The sequence below is a fragment of the Oryx dammah genome, unplaced genomic scaffold, assembly GCF_014754425.2.
Source record: "Oryx dammah isolate SB20612 unplaced genomic scaffold, SCBI_Odam_1.1 HiC_scaffold_23, whole genome shotgun sequence".
NCBI lineage: Eukaryota > Metazoa > Chordata > Mammalia > Artiodactyla > Bovidae > Oryx > Oryx dammah.
This window is the reverse complement of record NW_024070207.1, coordinates 75,956,532-75,984,449: the sequence shown is the minus strand read 5'-3', so window position 1 is coordinate 75,984,449 and position 27,918 is coordinate 75,956,532.

The window sequence follows — 27,918 nt, the reverse complement described above, 5'->3', positions numbered from 1 at the left end:
GCAGAGGATGGAGTACTTCCAAAGTCATTCTAAAAGGTCACCATCACTCTGATATCAAATCCAGATAAAGACATCACACACAAAAAAGTACAGGCCAATATTACTGATGAACATCAATGCAAAATTCATCAACAAACACTAGCAAACAGAATCCAACAACACATTAAAAGTATTATAAACCATGATCAAGTTGGGTTTATCCAAGGGATGCAAGAAGTATTCAATGTATGCAAATCAATCAATGTGATACACCATATTGACAATTTAAAAGATAAACATCATATGATAATCTCACCAGATGCAGAAAAAGCTTTCAACAAAATTCAGCACCCATTTATGAAACAAACAAACAACAACAACAACAAAAACTCCAGAAGATAGGCATAGAAGGAACTTATCTCTATATAATAAAGGCCATATATGATAAACCAACAGCAAACATTATTCTCAATGGTGAAAATCTGAAAGCATTTCTTGTAAAATCAGGAACAAGACAAGGGTGCCCACTCTCACCACTATTGTTCATCATAGTTTTGGAAGTCATAGCCATGGCAATCAGAGAAAGAAAGAAGTAAAAGGAATCCAGACTGGAAAAGAAGTAAAACTCTCAGTCCTTGCAGACAACATGATACTATATATAGGAAAACCTAAAGATACTATTAGAAAATTACTAGAGCTAATAAGTGAATCCAGTAAAGTCACTGAAAACAGAATCAATACTTAAGAAATCTCTTGCATACCCATACACTAAAAGTGAAAAATCAGAAAGTGAAATTAAGGAATCAATCACATTCACCAATGCAACAAAAAGAAAAAAAAAAGCAATAAGCCTACCTAAGGATACAAAGATCTATATACAGAAAACTATTAGACACTGATTAAAGAAATCAAAGACAACATAAACAGGTGGAGAGATATACCACGTTCTTGGATTTGAAGGATCAAAACTGTGAAAATGACTACACTTCCAAAAGCACCCTACATATTTCATGCAATCTCTATCAAATTACCAATAGCATTTTTCAGTGAACTAGAACAAAGAATTTCAAAATTTCTTTGGAAACACATAAAAAACTAGAATGGCCAAGCAATCTTAAGAAAGAAAAATGGAACTGGAGGAAGAAACTTTCCTGACTTCAGACTACACTACAAAGCTACATTCAAAAAGACAGTATACTGGCACAAAAACAGAAATATAGACCAATTTTTATCTCAGGATAGAAAGCCCAGAGATAAACTCACATAACTATGGGCACCTTATCTTTAACAAATTAGACAAGAATATATTATGGGGAAAAGACAGTCTCTTCCATTAATGGTGCTGGGAAAATGACGCCTATGTGGACAAGAATAAAATTAGAACACTTCCTAACATCATGCTGCTGTTGTTCAGTCACTCAGTCGTCTCCAACTCCTTCTGACCTCATGGACTGCAGCACAACAGGCTTCCCTATTCTTCACCATCTCCCGGAGCTTGCTCAAACTAATATCCATTGAGTCAGTGATGCCATCTAACAATCTTGCTCTCTGTCATCCCCTTCTTCCACCCTCAATCTTTTCCAGCATCAAGGTCTTTTCTAATGAGTTGGCTGTTTGCATCAGGTGGCCAAAGCATTGGAGCTTCAGCATCAATCCTTCTAATGAATATTCAGGATTGATTTCCTTTAGGAGTGACTGGTTTGATCACTATGCAATTCAAGGGACTCTCAAGAGTCTTCTCCAACAACAAAGCCCAAAAGCATCAATTCTTCAGCGTTCAGCATTATTTGTGATCCAACTCTCACATCCATATATGATTATTGGAAAAACCATAGCCTTGATTAGTTGGACCTTTGTCAGCAAAGTAATGTCTCTGCTTTTTAATAAGCTGTCTAGGTTGGTCATAGCTTTTCTTCCAAGGAACAAGCATCTTTTAATTTTGTGGCTGAAGTCACCATCTGCAGTGATTTTGGAGCCCAAGAAAATAAAGTCTGCCACTGTTTCCATTGTTTCCCCATCTATTTGCTATGAGGTGATGGGACCTGATGCCATGATCTTCACTTTTTCAATGTTGAGTTTTAAGCCAGTTTTTTTTTTTTTCACTCTCCTCCTTCACTTTCATCAACAAGCTCTCTAGTACTTCTTCACTTTCTGCCATAAGAGTGGGGTCATCTGCATATCTGAGGTTATTGATATTTTTCCCAGCAATCTTGATTTCAGCCTGTGTTTCATCCAGCCCAGCATTTTGCATGATGTAGTCTGCATATAAGTTAAATAAGCAGGGTGACAGTATGTAGCCTTCGCATATGCCTTTCCCAATTTGGAACCAGTCTCTTGTTCCATGTCTGGTCCTAAGTGTTGCTTCTTGGTCTGCATACAGCTTTCACAGTAAACAAGTAAGGTGGTCTGGTATTCCCATCTCTTGAAGAATTTTCCAGTCTGTTGTGATCTATGAAGACAAAGGCTTTAGTGTAGTCAATGAAGCAGTTGTGCTTTTGGAATTCTCTCGCTTTTTCTATGATCCAACAATTTTGGCAATTTGATCCCTGGTTCCTCTGACTTTTCTAAATCCATCTTGAACATCTGGAAGTTCATGGTTCACATATTATTGAAGCCTGGCTTGGAGAATTTTGAGCATTATTTTGTTAGCATGTGAAATGAGAGCAATTGTGCAGTAGTTTGAAGATTCTTTTGCACTGCCTGTTTTTGAAATTGGAATCAAAACTGACTTTTTCCAGTCCTGTGGCCACTGCTGAATTTCCCAAAATTGCTGTCATGTTGAATGAAGCACTTTGACAGCATCAGCTTTTAGGATTTGAAATAGCTCAGCTGGAATTCCATCACCACCACTAGCTTTGCTCGTAGTGCTTCTTCCTAAGGCCCACTAAAATAAACTAAGGACTTAAATGTAATACCAGAAGCTATAAAACTCTTAGAGGAAAGCATAGGCAGAACACATTTTGAAAAAAATCACAGCAAGATCTTCTATGACCCACCTTCTAGACTAATCAAAATAAAAACAAAGATAAATCAATAGGATCTAATTAAGCTTAAAAGCTTTGCACAGCAAAGGAAACCATAAGCAAGACATAAAGACAACCCTCAGAATTGGAGTAAATAATTATAAATGAAGTAACTGACAAAGGATTAATCTCCAAAATAAATAACAACATATGCATCTCAATATCATAAAACCACTCATTTCATTTTAAAAATTGGCAGAAAACCTAAACAGACATTTCTCCAAATTAGACATAGAGATGGCTAATAAACACGTGAAAAATACTCAACATCACTTATTATTAGATATGCAAATCAAAAGTATAATGTTGTATCACCTCCCACCAGTCAAAATGGTCAACATCAAAAAAATCAACAAACAGTAAATGATGGAGAGGATGTGGAGAAAAGGCCAACGTCTTGCATTGTTGGTGGGAATGTAAATCGATGCAACTATCATAGAGAATAGTTTGGAGATTTCTGAAAAAAAAATGGGAATAAAACTTCTGTATAACCTAGAAATCCCACTACTGGACATATGCCCTGAGTAAACCATAATTGAAAAAGACAAATATACCCAGTGTTCATTGCAGCACTGTTTACAATAGCCAGGACATGGAAGCAACCTAGATGTCCATCAACAGATGAATGAATGAAGAACTTCTACATATATACAATGGAATACTTTTCAGCCATAAAAAAGAATGGATTTGAGTCAGTTGTAGTGAGGTGGATGGACCTAGAGCTTGTTACAGAGTTAAGAAAGTCAGAAAGAGAAAAATAAATATCATATATTAATGCATCTAAAAATGATACTGATGAACCTATTTTCAGGGCAGGAATAGAGACCCAGACACAGAGAATAAACTTATGAACACAGTAGGTGAAAGAGAAGATGGGACTAAATGAGAGTAGCACTGAAATATAAACTTTCCCATATGTAAAATACATAGCTAGTGGGCAGCTGCTATATAACACAGGGAACTCAACCTGGTGCTCTTTGACAATTTAGAGGGGTTGATGGTGTGGCAGATGGGAAGAAGGTTCAAGAAGGAGAGAATATATGTATGCCTATGGCTGATACATCCTGATGTGTGGGAGAAACAAACACAACATTGTAAAACAATTATCTTCCAATGAAAATAAATACATTTTTAAAAATCTCAAATAAACAATCTTTCATCTAAACCAACTAGAGAAGTAAGAATCAAAAATGCTCAAAGTTAGTAGAAAGAAAGAAATCAAATAAGACATGAAGAAAACAATTGCAAAAATCAATAAAATTCAAAGCTGGTTCATTGAGAAGATAAACAAAGTGGATAAACCTTTAAGCAGGCTGATTAAGAAGAAAGGAAGAGGACACAAATCAATAAAATTATAAAGGAAAAAGGAGAAGTTAACAGTGACATCACAAGAATAGAAAGGATCATAAGAGACACTGAAAGGACTTATGTGTGAAGAAAATGGACAATCTCGAAGAAACAGACAAATTGTTAGAGTGGTACAACATTCCAAGGCTGAACCAGGGTGAAATAGAGGAAAAAACGCACACAACAATCAGAAGTAATGAAACTGAAACTTTGATTTAAAATCTTCCAACAAAATCCAGGACGAGATAACTTCACAAGGAAATTTTATCAAACACTTAGAGAAAACCTAACACCCAATCTTCACAAACTCTTCCAAAATAAACTACAGAGGGAGGAAAATTTCCAGACTCATTCTATGAGGACACTATCACCCTGAAACCAAAACCAGACAAAGATATCACAAGAAAAGAATATTACAGACTTATATAACTGATTTATATAGACACAAAAATCTTGAGTAAAATACTAGCACACCGAATCCAACAATACATTAAAAGCATATGAAAGTGAAAGTGTTAGATGCTCAGTCGTGTGTGTCTGACTTTTTGTGACCCCATGGACTCTATCCCGCCAGACTTCTCTGTCCATAGAATTCTCTAGGCAAGAATACTGGAGTGGGTTGCCATTTCGTCCTCCAGGGGATCTTCCCAACCGAGAGATCAAACTCAGGTCTCCTACATTGCAGGCAGATTCTTTACCATCTGAACCACCAGGGAAGCCTGTATCATCCACCATGACCAAATGGGACTTTTCCCAAAGATGCAAGGATTTTTTAATATACACAAGTCAATCAATGTGATACAGCATATTAACAAATTTGATAAAAAAAACACATGATCATCTCAACAGATGTAGAAAAAGCTTTTGACAAACTCAACACCCATTTGTGGTAAAAATTCTCCAGCAGTCTTCATACAGGAAACCTACTTGAACACAATAAAAGCCATATATGAAAAACTCACAGCAAACATTATTCTCATGGTGTAAAACGAAAAGTATTTCCTCTAAGATCAAGGACAAAACAAGAGTGTCCACTCTTGCCACTAATATTCAACACAATTTTGGAAGTCCTAGTCATGGCAATCAGAAAAGTAAAATGAGTAAAAGGAATCCAAATTGAGAAAGAAATAACAATTTTAGTGTTTGCAGATGACATAATACCTTATATAGAAAATCCTAAAGATGCCACCAGAAAAATACTAGAGTTTATCAATGAATTTAGTAATGTTGCAGGATTCAAAATTAATGCACAGAAATCTCTTGCATTCCAATATACTAACAGTGAAAATCAGAAAGAGGAATTAAGAAAACAATTACATTTACCACTGGAACAACAACAATAACAACAAAACTAGGTATAAACCTACTTAGGGAGGCTAAAGAGCTGTTACTAGAAAACTGTCAGATACTGATGAAAGAGGTTGAAGTTGACACAAATAGGTGGTGAAATATATGTTCTTGGATTGAAAGAATCAATACTGTGAAAATGACTCTACTACCCAGAGCAATCTGCCGATTCAATGCAATCCCTATAAAATTGCCAAAGGCATTTTTCACAGAATGTATCAGATAAATGTATAATTTATATGAGAACCAGAATCAGAATACCCAAAGCAATCTTGAGAAAGAATACCAGATGAAGGAATTAGGCTCCCTGACTTCAGATTATACTACAAAGCTACAGTAATCAAGACAGTATGGCACTGGCACAAAGAAAAGAAAGAAAGAAAAAAGATCAATGGGACAGGTATGGAAAGCCCAGAGATAAACCCATGTACATATGTCACCTAATCTGTGACAAAGGAGGCAAAAAAATTATCTTATATAAATGGTGCTGGGGAAACTGGAGGGCTATATCTAAAAGAATGAAATTAGAACACTCTCTAATACCATACACAAAAATAACCACAAAATAGATTAAACACTTGAATGTAAGGCCAGGGAATTTGAAATTTTTAGAAGAAAACATAGGCAGAGCACTCACTGACATAAATTGCAGCAGGATCTTTTTTGACCTATCTCCTACAGCAATAAAAATAAAAACAGAAATTAACGAAGTGGACCTAATTATCTTATAAAGCTTTTGCACAGCAAGGGAAACCATAAACCTGACAAAAAGACTAGCCTCAAAATAAGAGAAAATATTCTATGAAATACAATGTATTTTATAATCTATAAATTACAACTATATTTCAAAAAATACAAATGAAGCAACCAACAAAGCATTGACCTCCAAAATATAGAAACAGTTCATAAAGCTCAATATAAAAGAAATTAACAATGGGCAGAAGACCTAAAGAGACATTTTTTTTTTCCCAAAGAAGACATATAAATGGCCCAGAGGAAGATGAAAAGATGCTCAACATTTCTCAGTATTAGAGAAATGCAAATCAAGACTACAATGAGGTATTATCTCACATACGTAAGAATGCCATCATCACAATATCTACAAGCAACAGTAAATGCTGGAGAGGGTGTGGACAAAAAGGAATCCACTTGCACTTGTCAATTTGAGAATGGAAATTGACACAGCCACTATGTAGAACACTATGCAAGTTGATTAAAAAAAAAAAAAATAGAACCCCCATAAGACTCAGCAATCCTATTACTGGGTTTATACCAAGAGAAAACCATAATACAAATTATATTTTCCCCCAATGTTCTTTGTAGCACCATTTGCTGCAAGCACACTTGGCAGCGAGGACAGGAAGCAATCTAAATGTCTATTAACAGAGGAATGGATAAAGAGGATGTGGTACAAACATACAATGGAAAATTAGTCCGCAAAAAAAAGAATTAAATTTTTCATTTGTGGAGACGTGCATGAACATAAAGACTGTCATATAGAGTAGAAGTAATTCAAAAAATGAAAAACAATTATTATATATTAACACATATATATGAATTTAGAAAAATTATATAGAATATCTTATTTGCAAAACAGAAAAAAAGACACATGTAGAGAACAAACAAGGATATCAAAGTGGGGAAGGGAGGGTGGAATGAATTGGGAGATGAAGACTGACATCTATACACTATTCATTATAGTTATAAAACTGATAACTAATGAGAACCTACTGTATAACCCAGGAAATCCTGCTCTATGTCCTGGGGGACCTAAATGGGAAGGAAACCCCCAAAACGAGGAGATATAGATATATATGCATATTGTTGATTCAATTTGTTGTACAGTAGAATCTAACACAACATTATAAAACAACTATATTTCAAAAAAATTAATTAAAATACACAACTGGATAGCAAGTATATGAATAGAGTTCAATATCACTAACCATTCAGTTCAGTTCAGCTTAGTTGCTCAGTCATGTCTGACTCTTTGCAACCCCATGAACCGAAGCACGCCAGGCCTCCCTGTCTATCACCAACTCCCGGAGTTCACCCAAACACATGTCCATCTAGTCAGTGATGCAATCCAACCATCTAATCCTCTGTCATCCCCTTCTTCTCCTGCCCTCAATCTTTCCCAGCATCAGGGTCTTTACAAATGAGCTACCTCTTTGCAACAGGTGGCCAAAGAGTTTCAGCTTTCAATGAACACCCAGGACTGATCTCCTTTAGGATGGACTGGTTGGATCTCCTTGCAGTCCAAGGGACTCTCAAGAGTCTTCTCCAACAGCACAGTTCAAAAGCATCAATTCTTCGGTGCTCAGCTTTCTTCACAGTCCAACTGTCACATCCATACATGACCACTGGAAAAAACCATGGCCTTGACTAGATGGACCTTTGTTGGCAAAGTAATGTCTCTGCTTTTTAATATGCTGTCTAGGTTGGTCATACCTTTCCTTGCAAGAAGTAAGCATCTTTTCATTTCACGGCTGCAGTCACCATCTGCAGTGATTTTGGAGCCCAGAAAAATAAAGTCAGCCACTGTTTCCACTGTTTCCCCATCTATTTACCATGAAGTGATGGGATGGGATGCCATGATCTTAGTTTTCTGAATATTGAGCTTTAAGCCAACTTTTTCACTCTCCTCTTTCACTTTCACCAAGAGGCTCTTTATTTCTTCTTCACTTCCTGCCATAAGAGTGGTGTCATCTGCATATCTGAGGTTATTGATATTTCTCCTGGCAATCTTGAATCCAGCTTGTGCTTCTTCCAGCCCAGCTTTTCTCATGATGTACTCTGCATAGAAGTTAAATAAGCAGGGTGACAATATACAGCCTTGACGTACTCCTTTTCCTATTTGGAACCAGTCTGTTGTTCCATGTCCAGTTCTAACTGTTGCTTCCTGACCTGCATATAGGTTTCTCAAGAGGCAGGTCAGGTGCTCTGGTACTCCCATCTTTCAGAATTTTCCACAGTTTATTGTGATCCACACAGTCAAAGGCTTTGGCATAGTCAATAAAGCAGAAATAGATGTTTTTTTGGAACTCTCTTGCTTTTTCAATTATCCAACGGATGTTGGCAATTTGATCTTTGGTTCCTCTGCCTTTTTTAAAATCAGCTTGAATGTCTGGAAGTTCACAGATCACGTATTGCTGAAGCCTGGCTTGGAGAATTTTAAGTATTACTTTACTAGCGTGTGAGATGAGTGCAATTGTGCAGTAGTTTGATCATTCTTTGGCATTTACTTTCTTTTGGATTGGAATGAAAACTGTCCTTTTCCAGTCCTGTGGCCACTGCTGAGTTTTCCAAATTTGCTGGCATATTGAGTGCAGCACTTTCACAGCATCATCTTTCAGGATTTGAAATAGCTCAACTGGAATTCCATCACCTCCATTAGCTTTGTTCGTAGTGATGCTTCCTAAGGCCCACTTGACTTCACATTCCAGGATTTCTGGCTCTAGGTGAGTGATCACACCATCGTGATTATCTGGGTCGTGAAGATCTTTTTTGTACAGTTCCTCTGTGTATTCTTGCCACCTCTTCTTAATATCTTCTGCTTCTGTTAGGTCCCTACCATTTCTGTCCTTTATCGAGCCCATCTCTGCATGAAATGTTCCCTTGGTATCTCTAATTTTCTTGAAGAGATCTCTAGTCTTTCCCATTCTGTTGTTTTCCTCTATTTCTTTGCATTGTTCACTGAGGAAGGCTTTCTTATCTCTCCTTGCTATTCTTTGGAACTCTGCATTCAAAATGGTATATCTTTCCTTTTTTCCTTTGCTTTTCACTTTCCTCTTTTCACAGCTCTTTGTAAGACCTCCTCAGACAGCCATTTTGCTTTTTTTGCATTTCTGTTTCTTGGGGAGATCTTGATTCCTGTCTCCTGTACAATGTCATGAACCTCCATCCATAGTTCATCAGGCACTCTCTCAGATCTAGTCCCTTTCAGTTCAGTTCTGTTCAGTCACTCAGTCGTGTCCTACTTTTTGCGACCCCATGAATTGTAGCACACCAGGCCTCCCTGTCCATCAACAACTCCCAGAGGTCACTCAGATTCCCGTTCATCGAGTCAGTGATGCCATCCAGGCAATCTCATCCTTTGTCGTCCCCTTCTCCTCCTGCTCCCAATCCCTCCCAGCATCAGAGACCTTTCCAATGAGTCAACTCTTCACATGAGGTGGCCAAAGTATTGGAGTTTCAGCTTTAGCATCATTCCTTCCAAAGAAATCCCAAGGCTGATCTCCTTCAGAATGAACTGGTTGGATCTCCTTGCAGTCCAAGGGACTCTCAAGAGTCTTCTCCAACACCATAGTTCAAAAGCATCAATTCTTCGGTGCTCAGCTTTCTTCACAGTCCAACTCTCACATCCATACATGACCACAGGATAAACCATAGCCTTGAGTAGACAGACCTTAGTCGGCAAAGTAATGTCTCTGCTTTTGAATATGCTATCTAGGTTGGTCATAACTTTTCTTCCAAGGAGTAAGCGTCTTTTAATTTCATGACTGCAATCACCATCTTCAGTGATTTTGGAGCCCCAAAAATAAAGTCTGACACCATTTCCACTGTTTCCCCATCTATTTCCCAGGAAGTGATTGGACCGGATGCCATGATCTTTGTTTTCTGAATGTTGAGCTTTAAGCCAGCTTTTTCACTCTCCTCTTTCACTTTCATCAAGAGGCTTTTTAGTTCCTCTTCGCTTTCTGCCATAAGGGTGGTGTCATCTGCATATCTGAGGTTATTGATATTTCTCCCAGTGAAATGCAAGTCAAAGTCCCACTGAGATATTACCCCGTACCCATTAGGATGACTGCTATCAGGAACAAAAGTGAATAAGTAGAAAAATAACAAGTGTTGGTCAGGATGTAGAGAAATTGAAACCCATAGGCACTGTTGGCAGTAATGTAAAGTGGTGCAACTGCTCTAAAATGCAATGTAGTAATTCCTCAAAAATTAAAATATGAAAAAATTAGTATTGTCACCATTTAACCCATGCAATACTGGCTTCCCTGGTGGCTCATCTGGTAAAGAGCTTGCCTGCCAATGCAGGAAATGCAAGAGACAGGGGTTCAATACCTGGGTTGGCAATATCCCTTGAAGAAGGAAATGGCAATCTGCTCCAGTATTCTTGTCTGAAAAATTCCATGGAAAGAGTAGCCTGGCGGGCTGTAGTCTATGGTGTTTCAAAGAGCTGGATATCACTGAGAATGTATGCATAGGACAGCACAACTCCTGCAATACCATTTATGGTTTTATATATATATATTTATATATAGGCACTGAAAGTAGAGTCTCAAAGAGATATTTGTGCATCCATGTTCATAAAAGCATTATTTACAACTGCCAAAAGGTAGAAGAAATTCAAAGTATATTGGCCAATGAATTGATAAACAAAATGTGCTACATATATACAGTGGAATATTAAATTTAAAATATAAACTACAAAGGGAGGAAATTCTAACATATGATACAATGTGAATGTATATTGCAAACATTATCCTAATTGAAATAACCCAGTTACAAAAAAGTCACGTACTATATTTCATTTATATGAGGTATTGAGTAACATCAAACTCTTAAAAATAGAAACTAGAATTGTAGTTGTCAGGAGCTAAGGGAAGGGGGAAATGGGGTGTTGATGTTTAATGAATAAAGAAATTATGTTTTGAAAGATGAAATTTTTCTGGATATTGGTTGCACAGTAATGCAAATTTACTTAAATTTCTAAACAGTACATTTAAAAATGGTTAAGATGGTAAATTTTATATGCTACATGTATTTTATCTCAAGTTTTAAAAAGAAGAAATGTCTCAAAACAACAACCTAACATTTTGCCTGAAGTAACTAGAAAGTGCAAATCTAGCAGAAAACAAAGAAAATAATAAATATAAAAAAAGAATAAATGGAAAAGAAAATAGACACAGAAAACAGACAAAAATCACTGAAATATAGTTAGTCTTTAGAAAGTATCCACAAAATTGATAAATCTTTAGTTAATTAAGTGTAAGATTTGTAGTTATGTCCCAGCTTTTCTAGTTTTAGTTGATTATGTTTTCTCCACCTATTTCTTAAGTCATTCTAAGCTAATTGCTCTACAATTGTGCTGATCTTTTCAGAGTCATCATTCTTTTTAACCCATTCGATTAGTATTATCCTAATACCAAAATCAGGTAGAAATGACACAAATAACAAACTACTGATCAATACTGGCTTCCCAGGTGTCGCTAGTTGTAAAGAACCCCTCTGCAAGTGAAGGAGATGTAAGAGATGTGGGTTAGATCCCTGGGTCAGGAAGATCCCGTGGAGGAAGGCATGGCAACCCACTCCAATATTCTTGCCTGGAGAATTCCCATGGACAGAGGAACCTGGTGGGCTACAGTTCATGACGTTGCAAAGAGTCAGGCATGTTTGAAGCGACTGAGCTCACACACACTGACCAACATGCTTTATGAACCCTTGAACAATATGGGCTTGAACTGCAGTATGGGTCCACTTACATGCAGATATTTTTTCAATAAACATTATAGTACTACTTTATTTGCAAGTGGTTGAATCCATGAATGCAGGACCATGGATTCAGAGGGCCAACTATGAGATTTAAGGCTTCATGGATTTTGGTACCTGCAGATTAATTCTGGTGCCTGAGGATTAGTTTTGGTATCTGAGGTTAATCCCCTGTGGATATCAAGGAATGACTGTGGATACAACAGTTCTTAACAAAATCCTAACAAATGGAATCCAACAGAATATTAAAGGATCATAAACCATGACAAGTGAGATTTATCCCAGCATTGTTAAGGTTATTCAAAATATGAAAATCAAAGTAGTATTTGACACTAATAAAAGGAAGGGAAAAAACACACAATCATCTCAACTGACACACAAAAAAGGCATTTGGCAAAATCCGACATGTCTTCGTAATAAAAACACTCAGAAACCTAGCAGAACCAAAAAAAAAAAAAAGTGAAACTTCTTCGTTGATAACAGACATTTTAATGAAAAGCACATAGCTAACATCACATTCAATTCTGAAAAACTAAAATTTTTCCCTCTAAAACCAGGAGCTATTAAAGGAATCCTGCTTTTGACACTGCTATTTGACATTGAAGGCAGAAGAAGAAGACAACAGAAGATGAGATGTTTGGATGGCATCACCAATTGAATGTACATGAATGAACTTAGGCAAACTCCAGGAGATGGTGAGGGTTAGGGAAGCTTGGCATTCTGCAGCCCATGGGGTCCCAAAGAGTCGGACACAAGTTGCTGACTGAACAACAAAATTTGACGTTGTACAGGAACTTCTAGTCACTGTACTTAGGCAAGATAAAGAAATGAGATATTAAATTTTTGAATGAAGAAGTAAAAACTATCTCTATTCACAGATTACATTGTACTATATATTTGAAATCATAAGGAATATACACACAAAAGTCTATCAGTGTTAATACCTGGATTCAGCAAACGTTTCAGGGTATAAGATAAACATGCAAAAATCAGTTGTATTTCAATACACTGACAATGAACAATCTGAAATGAAAACTAATAAAATAACTCTACTTACAATAGCATAAAAAAGAATAAAATACTTAGGGATACATTGAATAAATGAGGTGCAAGACTTGAAACTATAATACATTGCTGAAATAATTTAAAGAAAGGCTATTCAAATAAATTGGAAAACAATATTTTAAGATGGCAATTCTTCCCTAAAGTAATCTGCAGAGTCAATGTTCTCCCTATCAAAATTGTCAACTCAATGGACATGAGTTTGTACAAACTCCAGGAGATAATGAGGAACAGTGAAGCCTGGCATGCTGCAATCCACGGAGTTGTAAAGATTTGGAAATGACTAAGCTACTGAACAGTGACATCAAAATCCTGAAAATGTGTTTTTCAGAAATTAAAAAGTTGATTATACATTTATGTGAAATTGCAAAAAGATCCTAGGTAGTCAAAACATTCTTGAAAGAGAGGAACAAAATGGGAGGACTCATGTTTCCCAATTTCAAACTTTACTATAAGGACACAATAAAAAAAATTGACCTAAATAAAATCCTTTATGATTACACAGTGGAAGTGACAAATAGATTCAAAGGATTAGATCTGATAGACAGAGTGCCTGGAAAACTATGGATGGAGGTTTGTAACATTGTACAGGAGGTGGTGATTGAAATCATCCCCAAGAAAAGGAATTGCCAAAAGGTAAAATGGTTGTCTGAGGAGGCCTTATGAATACATGAGAAACTAAGAGAAGCTAAAGGCAAAGGAGAAAAGGAAAGATATACCCAACTTAATGCAGAGTTCCAAAGAATAGCAAGGAGAGGTTAAAAAAAAAAAAAGACTTCCTAAGTGAACAATGCAAACAAATAGAGGAAAACAGCAGAATGGGAAACACTAGAGGTCTCTTCAAGAAAAGGGAATAGTTAATGCAAAGATGGGCACAATAAAGAACAGAAATGGTATGGGCCTAAAAGAAGCAGAAGATATTAAGGAGAGGTGGAAAGAATATAAAGAAAACTATATAAAAACAGATCTTAATGACCCAGATAACCACGATGGTGTGATCACTCACCTAGAGCCAGATATTGTGGAGTGGGAAGTCAGTGGGCCTTAGGAAGCATCACTAGGAACAAAGCTAGTGGAGGTGATGGAATTCAGGTTAAACTATTTCAAATACTAGAAAATGATGCTGTTAAAGTGCTGCACTCAATATGTCAGGAAAATTGGAAAACTCAGCAGTGGCCAGGGGCTGGAAAAGGTCAGTTTTCATTCCAATCTCAAAGAAGGGCAATGACAATAAATTTTCAAACTACTGCACAGTTGCAATCATTTCACATGCTAGCAAAGTAATGCTCAAAATTCTCCAAGCCAGGCTTCAACAGTATGTAAACTGAGAACGTCCACATGTTCAAACTGAATTTAGAAAAGGCAGAGGAAACAGAGATCAATTTGCCAACATCTGTCGGTCATAAAAAATGCAAGGAAAAAAATTGAAGGCACTAGGAGAAGGGGATGACAGAGGATGAGATGATTGGATGGCATCCCCAACTCAATGGGCATGAGTTTCAGCAAGGTCTGGGAGATGGTGAAAAACAGGGAAGCTTGGCATGCTGCAGTCTATGGGGTTACAAAGAGATGGACATGACTAAGTGATTGAACAACAAAACCTAGGGTGGACATATAGATCAATAGGATAGAGAGCCCAGAAATAAACCCAAACATTGATGATCAATTAATTTTTGACAATGGTGTGGAGATACTTCAATGGGGAAAAATAGTCTTTTCAACAAATGGTTTTATGGCAAATGGATATCCAGATTGGAGAATAATGTTGGATCTCACCTTATGCCATATAAAAATTGAAGTAGATCAATTAATTAGAAGAGTTAAAATAATAAAACTCTAATACCACTAGAAAAAATGGGTGTCCACATGTAAAAGAATGATGCTGGACGCTGACATTACATCATATACAAAAAAATTCTAAAAGCTCTCAAAGTGGATCAAAATTCTAGACAAAAGGCTAATTTTATATATATATATATATATATATATATATATATATATATATGTATATCAGAAAAGGACTAAAACTATAAACTTTTAGAAGAAAATATAGTAATATGTTCTCATAACTTTGGATTTGTTGATGGTTTCTTAGATATGACATCAAATGAATAATGGGAATATCAGACCACCTTACCTGCCTCCTGAGAAATCTGTATGCAGGTCAAGAAGCAATAATTAGAATTGGACATGAACAACAGACTGATTTCAAATCAGGAAAGGAGGAAGTCAAGGCTGTATATTGTCCCCTACTTATTTAATTTATATGCAGAGTACATCATGTGAAATGCCACGCTGGATGAAGCACATGCTGGAATCAAGATTGCCAGGAGAAATATCAGTAACCTCAGATATGCAGATGACACCATACTTATGGCAGAAAGTGAAGAAGAACTAAAAAGCCTCTTGATGAAAGTGAAAGAGGAGAGTGAAAATGTTGGCTTAAAACTCAGTAGTCAGAAAACTAAGATCATGGCATCCAGTCCCACCACTTCACAGCAAATAGATGGGGGAAACAATGGAAACAGTGAGAAATTTTATTTGGAGGGGCTCCAAAATCACTGCAGATGGTCACTGCAGCCATGAAATAAAAAAACTCTTGCTCCTTGGCAGAAAAGCTATGACCAACCTAGACAGCATATTCAAAAGCAGAGACATTACTTTGCCAACAATGGTCCATCTAGTCAAAGCTATGGTTTTCCCAGTAGTCATGTATGGTTGTGAGAGCTGGACTATAAAGAAAGCTGAGTGCCAAAAATTGATGCTTTTGAACTGTGGTGTTGGAGAAGACTCTTGAGAGTCTCTTGGACTGCAAGGAGATCCAACCACTCAATCCTAAAGGAAATCAGTTCTGAATATTCATTGGAAGGATTGATGCTGAAGCTGCAACTTCAGTAATTTGGCCACCTGATGTGAAGAACTGACTCACTGGAAAAGACCTTTATGCTGGAAAAGATTGAAGGAGGGAGGAGAAGGGGAATGCAGAGGATGAGATGGTTGGATGGCATCACTGACTCAATGGACATAAGTTTGAGTAAACTCCTGGAGTTGGTGATGGACAGGTAGGCCTGACATGCTGCAGTCCATGGGGTCGCAAAGAGTCAGACATGAATGAGCAACTGAACTTAGTTGAATAAGTAACAAAGGAAAAATAGATAAATTGTGCATCCTCAAAATTAAATTTTTTTTGTGCTGCAAAGAATGCTACTGAGAAAAATAGAAGATAATGCACAGAATTGAACAACATACTTTTAACTATATATCTGATGAGTGTGTAGTACCCAGCATAAAGAACTCTTACCACTCAATGAGAAAAAAGACAAACAACTCAATTTAAAAATAAGCAAAAGACTTGAATTGACATTTCTCAGGAAAAGGTACAAGTGGCCAATAAATACATGAAAATATTCAATATAATTAGTCATAAGGGAAATGCAAATCCAAATCACAATGATATACCACTTCATGTACACCAGAATGACAATAATAAAAAATAGAAAACAGTGAGTATTGGCCAAGACATGAGGACACTGGAACCACAATATATTGCTGGTGGGAATGTAAAATAAAGCAGGTGCAATAGAAGACAGTTTGGGTTCTTCAAAGGGTTAAACACAGCATTTTAAGTGTTAAACTTAGGCTTCCCTTATGGCTCAGCTGGTAAAGAATCCACATGCAATGCAGGCAACATGGGTTGGGAAGATCCCCTGGAGAAAGGAAAGGCTACCCACTCCAGTGTTCTCGCCTGGGGAATTCCATGGACTGTATAGTCCATAGGGTCACAAAGAGTCAGACACTACTGAAAGACCTTCATTCAATCACTTAGCATTTCCACACTTAGATATATATCCATAAGAATTAAAACAGGTATTCAAGATAAATGTGTGCACAGATGTTAACTTCAACATTAGTCACAATTACCAATGTCAGAGAATGTTCAAACGATCACAAAATTGTTCTCTTCTCACATGCTAGCAAAGTAATGCTCAAAATTCTCTAAGCCAGGCTTTAATAGTACATGAACCAAGAACCCCCAGATGTTTAAGCTGGATTAAAAAAAAAAAAAAAACAGAGGAACCAGAAATTAAATTGCCAACATCCATTGGCTCATTGAAAAAGCAAGAGAATTCCAAAAGAACATCTACTTCTGCTTCATTGACTACGCTAAAGCCTTTGACTGTATGGATCACAACAAACTGTGGAAAATTCTTAAAGAGATGGGAATACCAGGCCACCTTACTTGCCTCCTGTGAGACCTGTATGCAGGTCAAGAAATGACAGTTAGAACCAGATATGGAACAACACACTGGTTCCAAATTGGGAAAGGAGTACATCAAGGCTGTATATTGTCACCCTGATTGTTTAACATATATGCAGAGTACATCATGAGAAATACTGGGCTGGAGTAAGCACAGGCTTGAATCAAGATTGCCAGGAGAAATATTAATAACCTCAGATATGCAGATGACATCACCTTTATGGCAGAAAGTGAAGAGGTGCTAAAGAGCCTCTTGATGAACATGAAAGAGGAGAATGAAAAAGCTGGCTTAAAAGTCAATATTCGAAAAATGAAGATCATGGAAATCGGTCACTTCATGGCAAATAGATGGGGGAACTATGGAAACAGTGACAGACATTATATTCTTGGGCTCCAAAATCACTGTAGATGGTGACTGCAGCCATGAAATTAAAAGACACTTGCTGTGTGGAGGAAAAGTTATGACAAACCTAGATAGCATATTAAAAAGCAGAGACATCACTTTGCCAGCATAGGTCCGTCTATTCAAAGCTATGGTTTTCCCAGTAGTCACATATGGTTGTGAGAGCTGGACCATAAAGAAGGCCAAGTGCTGAAGAACTGATGCTTTTGAGCTGTGGTGTTGGAGAAGACTCTTGAGAGTCTCTTGAACAGCAATGAGATCAAACCAGTCATTCCTAAAGGAAATCAACCTTGAATATTCATTGGAAGGACGGATGCTGAAGCTGAAGCTCCAAAACTTCAGCCACCTGATGCAATGAGCTGAATCATTACAAAAGACCCTGATGCTGGGCAAGATTGAAGGCAGGAGGAAAAAGGCATGGCAGAGGATGAGATAGTGGGATAGCATCATTGACATGACTGAGCAACTGAACAGCATCCAAAACCAACCCAAATACTTGTTAACATATAAATGAACCAAAAAATGTGGTATATTCAGGCAATAAAGTATTTTTTAATAGCAAGGAATTAAGTAATGATACATGCTTCAACATGGACAAACCTTGATAACATCAATATAAGTGAAAGAAATTGGATACCAAAAGCCACATATAAGATTCCACTTATGTGAAATATTCAGAATAGGTAAATCCATAGAGACTGAAAGTGGATTAATTGTATCTGGGGTCAGAAGGAGGGGGGTTGTTGAGTGACTAATTAATATGTAGTTTCCTTTTGGAGTGATGAAAATGTTCTGGGACACCATAGTTTTGATGTTTGCACAGCATTGTTGGTATACTAAGTGTACTCAATTGCACAATTTAAAATGGTTGTATGTGATTTTATATTGCAAATATTCAGCCATAACAACCAAAAATGTTAAGGAATATAGAAAGATTCACATGCTAACACTAATCAAAGGAAAGTTGGAGTAGCTACTTTAATTTCAGACAAAGTTGACTTCAGAGAAATGAAAATGTTCGGGGATGGAGAAAAATATTACATAATGCTAAAGGGGTCAATTCTCCAAGGAAATAAAACAATCCTTCATACTGTTCTCCTATGCTGGTAAAGTAATGCTCTAAATTCTCTAAGCCAGGCTTCAATCATGTGTGAAAGGCAGAGGAACCAGAGATCAAATTGCCAACATCTGCTGGATCATTGAAAAAGCAAGATAGCTCCAGAAAAACATCTATTTCTGCCTTATTGACTATGCCAAAGCCTTTGACTGTGTGGATCACAACAAACTGTGGGAAATTCTTCAAGAGATGGGAATACTAGACCACCTGACCTGCTTCTTGAAAAATCTGTATGCAGGTCAGGAAGCAACAATGAGAACTATACATGGAAGAACAGACTGGTTCCAAATAGACAAAGGAGTACAATCAAGGCTGTATATTGTCACCCCGATTATTTAATTTATATGCAGAGTACATCATGAGAAACGCTGGGCTGGATGAAGCACAAGCTGGAATCAAGATTGCCGGGAGAAATATCAGTAACTTCAGATGTACAGATGACACCACCCTTATGGCAGAAAACGAAGAAAAACTAAAGAGCCTCTTGATGAAAGTGAAAGAGGAGAGTGAAAAAGTTGATATAAAGCTCAACATTCAGAAAACGAAGATCATGGCATCTGGTCCCATCACTTCATGGCAAATAGATGGGGAAACAGTGGAAACAGAGGCAGTGAGAGAGTCTATTCCTAGCCTGGTTGATAAGAAGTCCAGGGGTCCCCAAGGATATAGGGGTCTGGAATTCCCAAGGAGAAGGAAAAGACAAACTTGTTTTTCCTCTACATTCCTTAGGGTTATATAACAATAATGTATCCTGCTTGAGGACGGTTTCTGGAAAAAACCTCCTGGGTAATCCTGTTATCTTAAAATGTAAATTATGAGAGTGGGTCTAGTAAGATCTTTACAACCTCCACACATTATTTTGATTCATTGTAATAGCTAATTAAAAGGTATATAACTCCATTGCTAACATGAGCAAGGGGGCACTTTTTCTGCCCCCTTCTGATGTCTATGTCAGAAGCTTTCTCTATCTCTTTTATACTTTAATAAAACTTCATTGCACAAAAGCTCTGAGTGATCAAGTCTCGTCTCTGGCCCCAGATTGAATTCTTCTCTTCTGGAGGCCAAGAATCCCAGCGACTTTCATGGTTCAGATGATTCAGCTGGTAAAGAACAACCTTTCAGCAGACTTTATTTTGGGGGGCTTCAAAAATCACTGCAGCCATGTGACTGCAGCCATGAAACTAAAAGATGCTTACTCCTTGGATGGAAAGCTATGACCACCTAGACAGCATATTAAAAAGCAGAGACATTACTTTGCCAACAAAGGTCCGTCTAATCAAATCTATGGTTTTTCCAGTAGTCATGTATGAATGTGAGAGTTGGACTATAAAGAAAGCTGAGTGTTGAAAAACTGAACTGCTTTTGAACTGTGTTGTTGGAGAAGACACTTGAGAGTCCCTTACACTGCAAGGATCAAACCAGTCCCTCCTAAAGGAGATCAGTCCTGAATGATCATTGGAAGGACTGATGCTGAATCTGAAACCCCAGTACTTTGGCCACCTGATGCAAAGAACTGACACATTTGAAAAGACCCTGATGCTAGGAAAAATTGAAGGTGGGAAGAGAAGCGGATGACAGAGGATGAGATGGTTGGATGGCATCACCGACTCAATGGACATGAATTTGAGTAAATTCCAGGAGTTGGTGAGGTACAGGGAGGAGGCCTGGCATGCTGCAGTCAATGGGGTCATAAAGAGTCAGACATGACTGAGCGACTGGACTGAACTGAACCACCACCAAAAAAAAAAAAAAATTACTTGAGAGAAAAGCTAATAGAACTGCAAGGAAAATATACAAAGCTACTATTATAATTCAAGTTGTCAGCATTCTTTTTTCAGTAATTAATATATCAAGCAAGCATAAAATTCATAAGTATACAGTTGAGCTCAATAGCCCCATTAATTAGCTGGATCTCATTGACATATCTAGAACATTTCATCCAACCACAGCAATAGCTGTTGAGAAGCATTTCTCTCAAGCTCACATGGAACATTCACCAAGACAGATCACATTTTGAACCATACAAAATACCTTTACAAATTTAAAAATTATACGTTCTTAAAGTACAAAGGAACAAAACTAGAAAGCAATAACAAGAAAGATAGCTGGAAATCCTCAAAATATTTCAAGATGAAAAAAACATTTTCAAATAATGTATGGGTCAAAGAAGAAGTATTTAAATATTTTTTTAAAAAATATTCTGAACTAAATGAATATGGAAATACAGCTTATGTGGGATACCAGGAGAAATAATATTTAGTGGAAAATTTAAAGCATTAAATTCATATATCAGAAAAGATAAAAGATAATAATAACCAATAATTTAAGCTTTCAACTATGAAACTAGAGATGGAAGAGCAACTTAAGCATGGAAGAAAAGAAATCGAATTGAAAACAGGAAGACAAAGAAACAGGAAAAGATAGAGAAACAGAGAAAAGTATAGTAAAATTGTCAACAGCTAGACAGGCTAACTCAGAGAAAGCAATGGCACCCTACTCCAGTACTCTTGCCTAGAAAATCCCATGGATGGAGGAGCCTGGTAGGCTACAGTCCATGGGGTTGCTGAGGGTCAGACACGACTGAGCAACTTCACTTTCACTCTTCACTTTCATGCATTGGAGAAGGAAATGGCAACCCACTCCAATGTTCTTGCCTGGAGAATCCCAGGGATGGAGGAGCCTGTTGGGCTGCCGTCTATGGGGTCACACAGAGTTGGACACGACTGAAGTGACTTAGCAGCAGCAGACAGGCTAACTAAGGAGAAAAGAGAAAAGACACAAATTACTAATATGACAAATAGAAAAGGGCACATCACTACTGAGCCCATGAGTTTTAAAAAGATAATAATGGAATATTATGAAAATTTATATGCCCACAAATATGATAATTTGGATGAAATGGACCAATTCCTTGAAAGACACAAATAACCAAAACTCTGAATAGGTCTATATCTGAAATAGTCCTATATCTTTTAAAGAAATTATCTGCATAATGTTTTATCTATTAAAGAAATTGAATGAAGAATTCATAATTAAAAGTAAATAATTTAAAACAATTAAACATTAGTTTTCTTTTTTCCTCCCCTCAAAGAAATCACTAGGCCCAGAGGTTTCATTGGTGAATTCTACCAAATATTTAAGGAAGAAATGATAACTATTCTCTACAATCTCTTCCAGAAAATAAAAGAAAACAAGTTTCTTACTCATTCTATGAAACCAGCATTACTGTAATACTAAATCCAGTTAAATGCATTGCAAGAATGGAAAGCTACAGACCAACATGTCTCAAGAATTTAGATACAAAAATCCCTAAAAATTATCAAAATTGAATTAAATGATGTAGTTTAATCATCATACACCAAAGCCAACCATACCCATACCACAACCAAGTGGGATTTATCAAAGAATACAAGGCTGCTTCAGCGTTTAAAGACCATTCAAGGTATTCAATAAGCTGAATAAGAAAAATTCTATAATCATTTAAATTTATACAGAAAAGCATCACAAAATCTAACATTCACTCACAGGAAAAAAAAAAACTTCTCAGCAAACTGGACACTTCCTCTACTTGATAGAGTATCTAAAGAAAACCTGCAGCTAGCATCATACTTAAAGGTAGGAAATTAAATGTTTTTCCCCCATGATCAAAACCAAGGCAAAAATGTCTCCTCTCATTACTCTTATTCAACACTGCACTGCCTGTCATATTTCAGAAATATGAGAAAAGTAAATAAAAGTTTACAGATTTGGAAGGAAGAAACAAAACTCTCCTTTCAGATTGCATTCCTGTCTATGTAGAAAATCCCAAGGGTTCTAAAAAATAAGTAATAATTCCAAAAATTCCTTCTCAGTGCATCATATCAAGAGGTTCATGATGTCAATATGCCTTACTGCTGCTGCTGATTACCTTTACCACTTGGTTAAGTTGATGTATTTAGTGTCTTTAAAGTTTTTTCCACTATAAATTTACTGCATTTCTCTTTGATATACTGTATAGTTGGCAAATATCTTGAAGAAAATACATTGATACTATGCAAGTCCTTTTTCTCTTCAAACATTCACCCACTAATTTTAACATTCATTAATGAATCTTTAGAGTCCCTTGTACTGCAAGTAGATCCAACCAGTCAAACCTGAAGGAACCCAATCTTGAATATTCATTGGAGAGACTGATGCTGAAGCTTCAATACTTTAGCTACCTGCTGAGAACAGCCGACTCATTGGATAAGACCTTGATGCTGGGAAAGATTGAAGGCAGAAAGAGAAGGGGATGACAGAGGATGAGATGGTTCGATGGCATCACCGACTCAATGGACATGAGTTTGAGCAAGCTCTGGGATATGGTGAAGGACAGGGAAGCCTGGCATGTTGTCCATGGGGTAGCAAAGAGTCAGACATGACTGAGAGTGGCTGAACAACAAAGTGGATCTTTTCTGCAACACCTATTACTGTGGTACTTTCTGGATGGTCATGTTCTATTTCTCTCTTCATTTCCATATGTAATAGTTAAAAGCTTGCTCTAAGGAGAAGGTAGTGATGGACACGGAAACCTGGTGTGCTGTTGTCCATGGGGTCACAAAGAATTGGACACAACTAAGTGACTGAAATGAACTGAAAGAGAAGATATTCCACCCATCCCATTTACTTAATTATTGAATTATTTATTTAAATCAGGGCTTCCTTGGTGGTTCAGCTGGTAAAGAATCCACCTGCCAATGCAGGCGACACAAGAGACATGGGTTCAGTCCCTGGGACTTGAAGATGCCCTGGAGAAGAAAATAGCAACCTATTCCAGTATTCTTCCCTCAAAAATTCCATGGACATGGAGGACATGACCGAGCATGCACACACATGCACATATATTTATATTGGTAAAGAATAATGGGTACTTAATGTATTCAATGGGCTAAAATCCCTCCCTCAGAGTGGTATAATATAACTCCTTACTCCTTAAGTATGGGACATCCTTCCAAAGTGGACAACATAGAGTCAGGTGTGGAAGTAACAGGGAGAAACCTGACAAATACTGCTCAAGACAGACGATCACAGTAAACATCAGTGAAAGTATGTATCATTGATATGATGTCTTGTGAATTGCACTTCATCTCTTTGCCTGCTTTACAAAACTTATATCACAGTTTAATCATGAAAACATGGTTTTCCAAACTTAAATTGAAGGACAGTCTATAAAATATCCAACTGATACTCCTTAAAATTACTAAGGTCATGAGAAACAAAGTCTGAGAATCTGTCATAGCCAACGTAAGGAGAAAAGACATATGTAATGTGATATCTTAAAGGAGGTCCTGGAACAGAGAAGGACATTACATAAAATCTAAGAAAATCTGAATGGACTTTAACTAATAATAATGTATCAATATTTGTTTCTTAATTGTAACAAATGTTCAGTGTTAATGTAGAACATTAATAATAAGGAATCCTGGGTGCTGGCTATACAGGAACATTGTATTATTTTCTCAATTGTTTGGAAATCCAAAATAGTTTAAAAATGAAGTCTAATGGGATAGTTAGGGAGTTTGGTATGGACATATACACACTGTTATATTTAAAATGGATAACCAACAAGGGCCTACTGTATAGCATACACAAAAAATAAAGCTAATACTCTGGAAAAAAATACAATCTAGTGGAGGTGGGGAATAAATGGGAAATCTCTGTACCTTCTGCTGAACCTTGCTGTTAATCTAAAACTGCTCCAAAAAATGTTCTCTATTAATTTTTTAAAGTCAAGTCAATCAAAAGAAATTACCTCAAGACCACAAATGAGTCTTCCCCATGGAAATGTATATTATGTGCCTAGGGTTTCTGAAGGCAGTAAGTGATAGTAGTTATCCTTAAGGAGCTTCCAATAAAACAGAAGAGAAACATGGTAAATACAATATAAGGCAGATTATGACAAGTTCTGGGTTTCCACATGTTGGAGAGAGAATAAGAGAGTAGTTTGACATAGACTGAATTTCAAAATATCTCTAGCTGAGGGGACAGTCCCAAGATGGTGGAGGAATAGGATGGGAAGACCACTTTCTCCCCAACAAATTCATCAAAGATCATTTGAATGTTGAGCAACTTCCACAAAAACAACCACTGAACGTTGGCTGAGGACACCAGGCACCCAGAAAGGCAGCCTGATTTCTTCAAAAGGAGGGATTTGATCACTGGCTCTATTGATCTCTCCCCTTTTGGCTCTCTTTTTTCTCCTCCAGGTCACCCCTATCTCCTTCCCTCTTCTCTTCTCTACATAACTCTGTGAATCTCTATGGGTGTTCCAGGCTGTGGAGAGCATTTAGGGATTTAATTACTAGCTAGAGTGTTCTCTCTTTTGATTCCCCCTTTTATCCTCCTGGTCACCTGTATCTCCCACCTCCCTCTTCTTTTCTCTATATAACTCTGTGAATCTCTCTGGGTGTACCTGGCTGTGAAGAATTGTTTCACCGTTAGCCTAGGAGTTTTATCTTCTGTACTGTATGGATGGATAAGTTTGAGGCTACTGTAAGAGAAGGGCTGAAAGCCAGAGGCAGGAGGCTTACCTCCAGAACTTTAGAACATCAGAGAATTCCTGACTCCCGGGGACATTAATTGATGAGAGCACACCTAAAAGTCTCCATACCAACACTGAAACCAAGCTCTACCCGAACGCCAACAAGTTCCAGTGCAAGACACACCACACTAATTCTACAGCAAAATAGGAACACAACAGTGAACATTAAAAGAAGGACTGCCAAAGGCCATGCCAAACCTATTGACACCACAAAACTCACTACTGGACACTTCATTGCATTCCAGAGAGAAGAAATCCAGCTCCATCCACCAGAACACAGATACAAGCTCCTCCAAACAGAAAATCTTGACAGGCCACTGCTCCAACCCCATCCACAGAGAACAGACTCCACAATTAAGAGGAACCAGAAGCTTCCAGGCTTCAGAAAGGGCACCCCAAACACAGAAATCTAAACAAAATGAAAAAGCAGGGAAATATTCAGCAGGTGAAGGAACAGGATAAAAACCCACCAAACCAAACAAAAAAGGAGGCGATAGGGAGTCTACCTGAAAAAGAATTCAGAATAATGATAGTAAAGATGATCCAATATCTTGAAAAAAAATTGGAATTACATAGACTAGAGACAAGGATTGAGCAGATGCAAGAAATGTTTAACAAGGACCTAGAAGAAATAAAGAAGAGGCAATCGATAATGAACAATACAATAACTGAAATGAAAAATGCTCTGGAGGGAACCAACAGTAGAATAACAGAGGCAGAAGAGAGGATAAGTGAGGTGAAAGATAGAATGGTGGAAATGAATGAAGCAGAGAGCAAAAAAGAAAAAAAAAGAATTAAAAGCAAAGAGAACAACCTCAGAGACCTCTGGGAAAATGTTAAACACCACAACATTCGAATCATCGGTTGGTGTCCCAGAAGAAGACAAAAAGAAAGGGCATGAGAAAATCCTTGAAGATGTACTAGTCAAAAACTTCCCTAAAATGGGGAAAGAAATAGCCACTCAAGCCCAGGAAACACAGAGAGTCCCAAACGGGATAAACCCAAGGTGAAACACCCCAAGACACATACTAATGAAATGAACAAAGATCAAACACAAACAACAAATATTAAAAGCAGCAAGGGAAAAGCAACAAATAACACACAAGGGGATCCCCGTAAGGATAATAGCTGATCTTTCAATAGAAACTCTTCAGGCCAGAAGAGAATGTGGCAGAACACACTTAAAGTGATAAAAGAGAAAACCTACAACCAAGATTACTCTACCCAGCATGGATTTCACTGATATGAAGGAAAAATGAAAAGCTTTACAGACAAACAAAAGCTTAGAGAATTCAGCACCACCAAACCAGCTCTTCAACAAATGCTAAAGGATCTCTAGACAGAAACACAGAAAAGATAAAAATGAACCTAAAACAAAAAAGTAAATGGTAACAGGATTATCAGTTCAGTTCAGTAACTCAGACATTTCTGACTCTTTGCAACACCATGGATTGCAGCAAGCCAGGCCTCCTTGACCATCACCAACTCCAGGAGTTTACTCAAACTCATGTCCATTGAGTTGGTGATGCCATCCAACCATCTCATCCTTTGTTGTCTCCTTCTCCTCCCTCCTTCAATCTTTCCAAGCATCACTTATCAATAATTACCTCAAATGTAAATGGGTTAAATGCTAAAACCAAAAGACAAAGACTTGCTGAATGGATACAAAAACAAGGCCCCTATATGTGCTGTCTACAAGAGACCCACTTCAAACCTAGGGTCACATACAGACTGAAAGTGTGTGTTAGTCGCTCAGTCGTGTCTGACTCATTGTGACCCCACAGACTGTAGCCTGCCAGGCTTCTCCATCCATAGAATTCTCCAAGCAAGAATGCTGGACTGGATTGTCATTTTCTTCTCCAGAGCAACTTCCCAACCAAGGGATCAAACCCTGGCCTCCAGCCTCACAAGCAGACTTTTTACCATTTGAGCTACAGGAAGTCCTAGCCTGAAAGTGAGGGGTTGGAAAAAAGATATTTCATGCAAATGGAGACCAAAAGAAAGCAAGAGTAGCAATACTTATATCAGATAAACTAGACTTTGAAATAAAGGCCATGATAAGAGACAAAGAAGGACACTACATAATGATCCAAAGGATCAATCTGAGAATTATAAATATATATGCACCCAGCATAGGAGTGCCTAAATACATAAAGTGAATGCTAACAAGCATGAAAGGGAAATTAACAGTAACAATAATAGTGGGGGACTTTAATATTCCACTGATACCTATGGATAGATGAAGCAAACAGAAAATTAGCAAGAAAACATAAGCTTTAAATGATACAATGAACCAGTTAGACCTAATTGATATATATAGGA